Below are 7,999 nucleotides of genomic sequence, written 5' to 3'. Positions count from 1 at the left end.
CTGGTGGATACATAACTGGCATGTGTGACATGTGAAACCAACCATGTATTATAATGCTTAGAAACTTACATTTATTTTCTAGTTTCAAACAAACAAAGAAATAATGTTTCAATTACCAAAATGCTCATGAGCATGTAATCTCAAAGAAAACCACCTTTCCTACTCACCGGTGAGAATTACCTTTAACTTACTGAAACAGGACACTTAGCCCCAAATAGTTTCCCATTGCAACCAAAACAGATAGCATAACTTCAACAAATAGCATTATCAGCCCTCTCACAAAACTTTAGGTTATAACAATTCACTGTAATTAACAAAATGCAGAGCTTACTAGTGTGGGGATGTGGGGATTTCTGGTTTATGTGCCCACCTGCACTGGCAACCAGTGTGGCTTGTGTGACTGCAAGTGTGGTCACATGGGGCAGGTCACATGACTAACTAGGAAGTTATAAAGTTTGGTTTGTTGAGAGCTCACATTCTTCAGAAGTATGGACAAATGAAGATAATGTGACAATTATAAACTTTTATAACCCATGTAGACAAGTGGAGATAAGGCAACTGGAGGATATTTGGAAGGATTTGACAGGGAGAATTATCTGGTGTGGGGATGTTAATGCACATAGTACATTATGGGGAGAGAGGGATGATGGGAATGGAAATGTAGTCGAAGAATTTATGGAAGAGAAAGAGTTAGTATGTTTGAATGATGGATCTGGGACTAGAATAGATGTGGCAAGGGGTACAGAGTCAGCAATAGATCTAACTATTGTCACAAAAACCATTGCAGATAGATGTGACTGGGAGGTAGTGAGGGAAAGCACAGTAGGAAGTGATCATTATCCTATTAGAATTCAGATAGGAGTGGAATTAAGAAATGAACATGACATAAGAGAAGAGAGATGGATTTTAGGAAAAGCAGATTGGGATAAGTATAGAGAAGTAAGTGATGAATTGTTACTATCTATTGATAAAAATCAGGATATTGAGAAGTTGTGTAATGAAATTGGCAGTGGAATAATTGTTGCAGCAGGAGTATCAATCCCAAAAACTAAGCCTAAGACGTTAACTAAAATAGTGCCATGGTGGTCTACAGAATGTAAGGAAGCAATTAAAGGTAGAAATAGAGCGTTTAAAGAGTTAAAAAGAAAAATAATTTTCAGAATTTAGTTCAATATAAAAGATCTCAGGCAATAGTTAGGAAAACAATAAGACAAGCTAAAAAAGATCATTGGAAAAAGTTCTGTGACTCTATTGGTCGAACTACTCCAGTGGAGAGAGTTTGGAATATGATTAAAAAAATGAAAGGGAATGGAAGGGAATATGGATACCCAGTGTTGGTTGAGGGGCAAAGAACGATCACCAATAATAAGGAAAAAGCAGAGGTTATGGCTAAAACATTAGCCAAGGTGCACAGCTCAGGGAATTTAAATCAAGAAGAAAAAAGAGGTAGAGAAGTTACAATTGGAAAATATCGCAATGTGTTTGACATTGAGGATAGTGAAGAAGGGGTATTGGATGTGTTATTTATGAAATCTGAACTCAATAAGGCATTAAGTAAATTAGGTAAGTCATCTCCAGGGATGGATAAAATCTGCTATTCCATGTTGGAGAACTTAAGTGATAAGGGGAAAGAAGTTTTGTTAAGTCTATATAATAAAGTATGGATAGATGGCTATATTCCTAGAACATGGAAGGAGTCTATAATTATTCCTATTAGGAAACCTGGGAAAGATCCTAAAATAGCAATTAACTATAGACCTATTGCATTAACATCCCAGATGGGAAAAACTATGGAAAGGATGATTAATGACAGGCTTACATATTGGGTTGAAACGAAAGGATTAATGAGTCATTATCAAAGTGGATTCAGGAAAGGTAGAGGCACCATGGATCCCATTGTATGCCTTGAAGATACAATAAGGAAGGCTCAAGTGAACAAAGAAAATGTAGTGGCAGTGTTTTTTGACATTGAGAAGGCATATGATATGTTGTGGAAAGAAGGTATACTGATAAAGGTTAAAATATTGGGAATAAAGGGACGGATGTTCCAATGGATTAAAGGGTTTTTGTCTAATAGAACAATTCAAATTAAAATAAATGGAGAATTAAGTGAGCAATACAGTGTGGAAAATGGTGTCCCACAAGGAAGTATTGTTAGTCCACTATTATTTTCAATAATGATTGATGATATTTTTAAAGACATACAAAATTCAGTTGGGGTGGCATTGTTTGCAGATGATGGAGCAATGTGGAAAAGAGGAAGAAATATAGATTTTGTGGTGGGTAAGATGCAACAGGCAGTGAACAGAGTCCAAGAATGGGCCCTTCAATGGGGGTTTAGGATCTCAATAGATAAAACAAAAACTTTATTCTTCTCTAGGAAGAAAATAAATGTAGATGTTAAAATCAAATTATCTGGGGCAGATTTAGAAAGAGTGGAATTCTTCAAATATTTAGGAATGTGGTTTGACAAACGATTAACTTGGACAATGCATATACAAAAAAATATTGAGAAATGCAAGAAAGTGTTGAATGTGATGAGGTGTCTGCGTGGAGTTGAATGGGGAGCAAGTAGACCTGCTTTAAAAGCCATTTATACAGGGCTGATGAGATCTGTATTTGACTATGGGTGTGTAGTGTATGGGTCTGCTGCTAAAACATCACTTAAGAAACTAGATGTAATTCAGAACCAAGGTTTGAAGCTATGCTGTGGGGCAATTAAGACCACGCCAGTGGCAGCAGTCCAGGTAGAGATGGGAGAGATGCCTCTCTATCTTAGAAGAGACCAGCTGTCTCTTGTGTATTGGACAAATCTAAGGGGTCATAGTGAAAAACACATGAGTCAATCAGTCTTATGGCAGTGTCAAGAGAGAGAGAGTTACCTTATTAAAAGTTTTGGTTGGACAATAAAACAAAAGGTAATAAATATGGGAATCAGTGCTCTTGAAATAAGCCCTACAGTGGCATATCCTGTTGTTCCTCCTTGGCTGATGTCAGAGGTTCCAGTAGACTTGGGCTTATTAGAGGAAAAGAAGGATGTTGAAGTGGATCATTACAGGGTCCAGAGTTACATTGCGAGCAAATATAAAGAAGCAGTCATTTTATATACTGATGCATCTAAGCAGACTGATAAGAAAATGGGAGTTGCTTATGTTATCCCTCAATTAAACATTGAATCTGGAAAGAGAATCAATGATGATTTAGCTGTATACACAGCAGAAATTATAGGAATATGGATGGCCTTATTGTGGGTAGAGAGCAATAGACCTAAGCAAGCTGTGATTGCGTCAGACTCTAGCTCAGCTTTAATAAGCCTTAAACGTTGTCACTCTGAGTCTAGACAGGACATAGTATATGAAGTAATGCAATTAGCCAACAATCTGCTTAAGTCTGGTATTAGTACTACATTTATATGGGTACCAGCTCATATAGGTGTAGGAGGTAATGAATTAGCAGATAAATGTGCAAAGAAAGCAGCAGGGAAGTCTGATATAGAGTTGAATATTAAATACAGCAAAGCTGAAGTCAAAAGTATAATCAAAGCTAAAATAAATGAAAAATGGCAATTTGTATGGGATAACGAACAGTCTGGAAGACACCTGCATAGTATTCAAGGAAAGGTGGGGAGGAGCAGGAATACATGCAGAAGCAAGCAAGAAGAAGATGTGGTGTCCAGAATGAGGCTAGGACATACAGGACTAAACAGAACATTAGTTACCATGAAAAAGCATGTTGATGGAATGTGTGAATATTGTAATAGTCAAGAGACCATAGAGCATGTAATTATGTTTTGTCCTGAGTACCATCAAGCCAGACAAAGATTTATCTCACAACTTGGTGAAATCCAGATGACATTAAATTTGAATGATATACTGCAAAGAGAATCAGGTGAAATTTGTTTTTCCTTTTTGTTTTCTTTTTTGAAGGTAACTGGGTTATTTAAAAGAATTTAGGAAAGTGTAGGATGACCATTTGATCCACACTCCAGTCCAGATGGTGGCGGTAATGCACCAAAAAGCTGGTTGCCAACCGCCATATAAAAAAAGAAGAAGAAGAAGAAGAAGAGCTCACATTCTCTTGCTGCTTCCACCACTTGCTCTTTGTGACTGTTAAGGTCCCCTGTCATGCAGGTAGTGTGTGTGTGTGTGTGTGTGTGTGTGTGTGTGTGTGTGTGTGTGTGTGTGTGTGTGTGTGTAACTCACTTCTCATGACTTGTTTTAACTTATCAGGGTGAATGCTAGAACCATGTGTTTCACTCTTCATGGAGGACACTGAGGTGACTGCCTGATTTTAAGATTTGTGTGCTGGGCTACAGACACTGATGCTCTGGTAATTTGTTTTATATTTATGATCTTAGTTGTTTGTTTACATTGGTAGTTATAAATCAATTAACTATGTTTCTTTAAATCTGTAGCACTGGAATGTTCCTTTCTTCCTGTGTCACTGTGCTGTGGGGAGTAGTGAACGCTCTTGCAAAGTAGGCTTATATTTACTACATATGTCCATTGTGTAATTGTGCTGTGGAATGTACATGGTAACTAATATGTACCATTTCTTTTAAAAGGGACCAGGCCAGCCACTGTTTTACTGTTAGTTTTTGGGTTTGTTTGTTTGCTTTCATTTTGTTTGTCTTTTTGTTTGTTTGCTGTCTCTCTATAACTGCTTGTGCTAGGAGCTGGCTGTTCCTCTTTTGTCCTATCATAGGCTGTCCTTGTACAAGGCCGGATCCGCAACTCAGTACTGCTCCTTTCGGGTTGGGTGCCACATGGAGGGAGATATTTTCTCGGTGTGTACTGGTAAACAACACAGTGTGGTATTTTGTAGTGGTATCCTGTAGTGGTATTTACTTGTGTTTGCAGTGCTTGCCGTGTTGCATTCTTTTGTGGTGCTGGGTTTGCTGTCTCTCTCTCTCCCTCTCACCAGGGCCCCTCTCCAAGACGGGAGCTGTGTGTGCTGACCCGACCTTATTAGCCTGAGGAGTCTCAGCCAGTTATCCCATGCAGTCTTTCTTACTTACATTCTGGATTGTATTTATACTATTTGTAATAAATTTGAGTATTTCGCATATGCCTTTTTGTTAACTGTTCCTTTGTGGGGAAGGCCGAGAACCAGCCACGTTAGAGAGCTTATAGGTTTCTCCCGCCTGGGTTTAGGGGGTGGCGTAGTCAGAGTAGGTATTCTGCATGTCAGGTACCACATTTATGGCGTAGCCGTGCAGGATGTTGTTAAGGCATTGATTTGTTTATATATGTATGTTCTTTTATTTGTGTTTAAACTGAAACGGTGGCTGGCTCTGGACAACAGAAGACAACTGGACGGCCAAGACGAACCTGTGACTCAAGCCAAAGGCCAGCAACAAGTGTGCAACTATTGCTCGGTTGTCTTTGTTTTGCTTCTGTTGTGTTTGTCTCTCTTGGTACTTAGATACAAAGTCTTGTAAAATGAATCCAGAGCGAGAGCAGGAGCGGGAGCAGGAGGAACTTTTAACCCTTCGAGAGGAGGTACAGCGGTTACGAGTGGCTAATGAACAGCTCAGTCGAGGAAGAGGTACTGTTAATCCTGCTACTAATACTAGTGGAACTGCCTCAAACGGCAATGTGGCCCCACCAAATTTGTCTGCTCAACAATCTACATCTGATCGTGTGGTGTATGTTCAGAGAGAGAGAGAGGAAATGTCCTTTCTTCTCAGGCTCAAAATTAAAACCTGACCCCTCAATCTATGATTGGGTAGAAAATGTTGAAACCTGTCTGAGAGAAAGAAATATGACCAGCAGAGAGAAGGCCCTCTTCCTTTATGATCATTTGGAAGGAGAAGCAAAAGCGGAAATTAGATTTCGCTCGTTAGCTGAAAGGGAAGATCCGGATACAATTTTAAAAGAAGTCTATGGTTCCTCCTCTTCCTTTGTTAGCCTGCAAAGACAGTTTTTTGAGCGTAAACAAAAGGATGGGGAGTCTTTAAAGGAGTTTTCTCATTCTCTGTGGGCATTGATTGAAGAAATCAAGCGTGCTTATCCCAATAGGCTGCTTGACTCAGATATATTAGTGAGGGACCAGTTTATTGAGCATGTACGTGATGTTTCCCTGAGACGCGAACTTAAGAGCAGGGTGCGAAATAATCCCCAACTGTCTTTTCTTACATTGCGACATGAGGCCATTAGGTGGGTGGAGGAGGGCGAGCGTCCCTCTGGACAAGCTAAGGTTGAACTTCACCATTGTGAGGTAGATACTGATGTTGAGGGGGCCTGTCGGGCAGTAACAGCAGGTAAAGGGTTGGAATTGTCTACTTTTCAAAAACAACTTGATCAGCAGCAGTCTCAGATTGATAAAATTCTCAAGAGTTTGGCTAAAATAGAATCTGTACTACCCCAGACTGCATCTCGCTCCCATAATCCAAATTACCAATTTACCACAGAAGGCTTGCCCATCTGTCTCCGCTGTCGTAAACCTGGACATGTCCTGCGCCAGTGCCGCCAGGGACCCAGGCCCCGGACATCCAGTCTGCCTAACCCCCAATCCGAAGAGAACCCTCCTCCAGCTGTTGCAGGATCCTCAGGTATGCACAGTAGTGAGCATGGTAACGACTCAAGCAGTTCTGGCCCCTCTAGACCTCTAACTGTGTCCAATGCTTCTAAGCCACTGATGGGTAGATGCCCAGTTGTGGAAGTAGAAATGGGGGGAGTTAAAGTGAAATGCCTATTGGATACTGGCTCTATGGTCACTACCATTACTGAATCACTTTTTAAAGAGTCTTTTGAACACTGGGGTGCACCTGCGCTTAGGTCATGTGGGTGGTTAGCTTTAAAAGCAGCCAATGGGTTAGACATTCCTTATGTTGGATATTTGGAATTAGACATTAGAGTACTGGGTAGAACTATTCCAGGGCGTGGGGTCTTGGTGGTGAAAGACGCTCCTTGTACATCGCAGTCCATCCCTGGACTGTTGGGAATGAATGTTATCAAGGAATGTTATAGGGAGTTATTTGTACATCAAGGGGAGTTTTTATTTGCCTCATTGTCATCCATCCATGCAGAACCAGGCTGGGAGCCAGCCCTCCGCCATTGCCACCTGCAAGAAGTTTGTCCACTAACCCCTGAGGGTCAAGTTCGTGTGTTAGAAAGGGCAGGGGAGTTTATACCAGCTGGGTCACTTAAATTTGTTAAGGTTACTGCCCCCAGAGTCCCATTCATGTCACTGACCACCATGTTGCTAGAGCCTGGGGGTTCTGACCTTGCCCCTGGTTTGTTGTTGTCCCCAGCCTTAGTCAGTGTTTCCAATGGGGTGACTTATGTCCCTGTAGTCAATGTGGGAGCCACCGGAGCTACTGTCCACTCAAAGCAAGTGTTGGGGATGTTGCATTCAGTCACAGGCATAGAGGGGCAGCAGCTTAGCTTCGAGGGGGAAAATGAGGAAGTCACTCAGGTCAGCATAAAGTCTGTCAGGGGGTCACCAGCCTCTGTTTCAGAAACCATTGCGTCTCTCCAATGGCCAGGGCTTCCACCTGCAGAGGGGAAACAAGTGAGGGAGCTTTTGGGGAGGTATAGTAATGTATTTGCCAAGCACGATGGGGATCTAGGGTGCACAAATGAAATAGTACATGAAATACCTCTTTTAGATGATGCTCCAGTTCGTCAAAGGTATAGACGGATACCTCCCACTCAGTGGCAGGCTGTTAAAGACCACATTAAGCAGCTCCTTGAGAGTAAAGTTATCAGGGAGAGCAGCAGTCCCTACGCATCACCCATTGTCCTGGTGCAAAAGAAGTCTGGAGAGCTGAGGATGTGTGTTGATTACCGGCAGCTCAATGCCAAGACACGAAAGGACGCCTATCCATTGCCTCGAATTGAGGAATCCTTGGATGCGCTGGCTGGTGCCCAGTGGTTCTCGACACTGGACCTGGCCAGCGGCTACAATCAAGTGGCAGTTGCTGAGAAAGACAAGGCAAAGACTGCATTCTGCACACCTTTTGGTCTTTTTGAATTTGAGAGAATGCCTTTTGGGT

At 41.5% G+C, this 7,999-nt stretch overlaps 1 long non-coding RNA gene across 1 annotated transcript; it reads left to right on the top strand.

Moving 5' to 3' along the window:
* Positions 1–4,065: 4,065 nt before the first annotated feature.
* On the top strand, positions 4,066–4,664 carry LOC121713833. Its single transcript, XR_006032958.1, has 3 exons — positions 4,066–4,130; positions 4,230–4,329; positions 4,415–4,664. It is a non-coding gene; the product is annotated as an uncharacterized LOC121713833 (long non-coding RNA).
* Positions 4,665–7,999: the final 3,335 nt, after the last annotated feature.

The sequence above is a fragment of the Alosa sapidissima genome, chromosome 7 (assembly GCF_018492685.1).
Source record: "Alosa sapidissima isolate fAloSap1 chromosome 7, fAloSap1.pri, whole genome shotgun sequence".
NCBI classification, from domain to species: domain Eukaryota; kingdom Metazoa; phylum Chordata; class Actinopteri; order Clupeiformes; family Clupeidae; genus Alosa; species Alosa sapidissima.
This window is presented reverse-complemented; position numbering and strand designations above follow the sequence as displayed.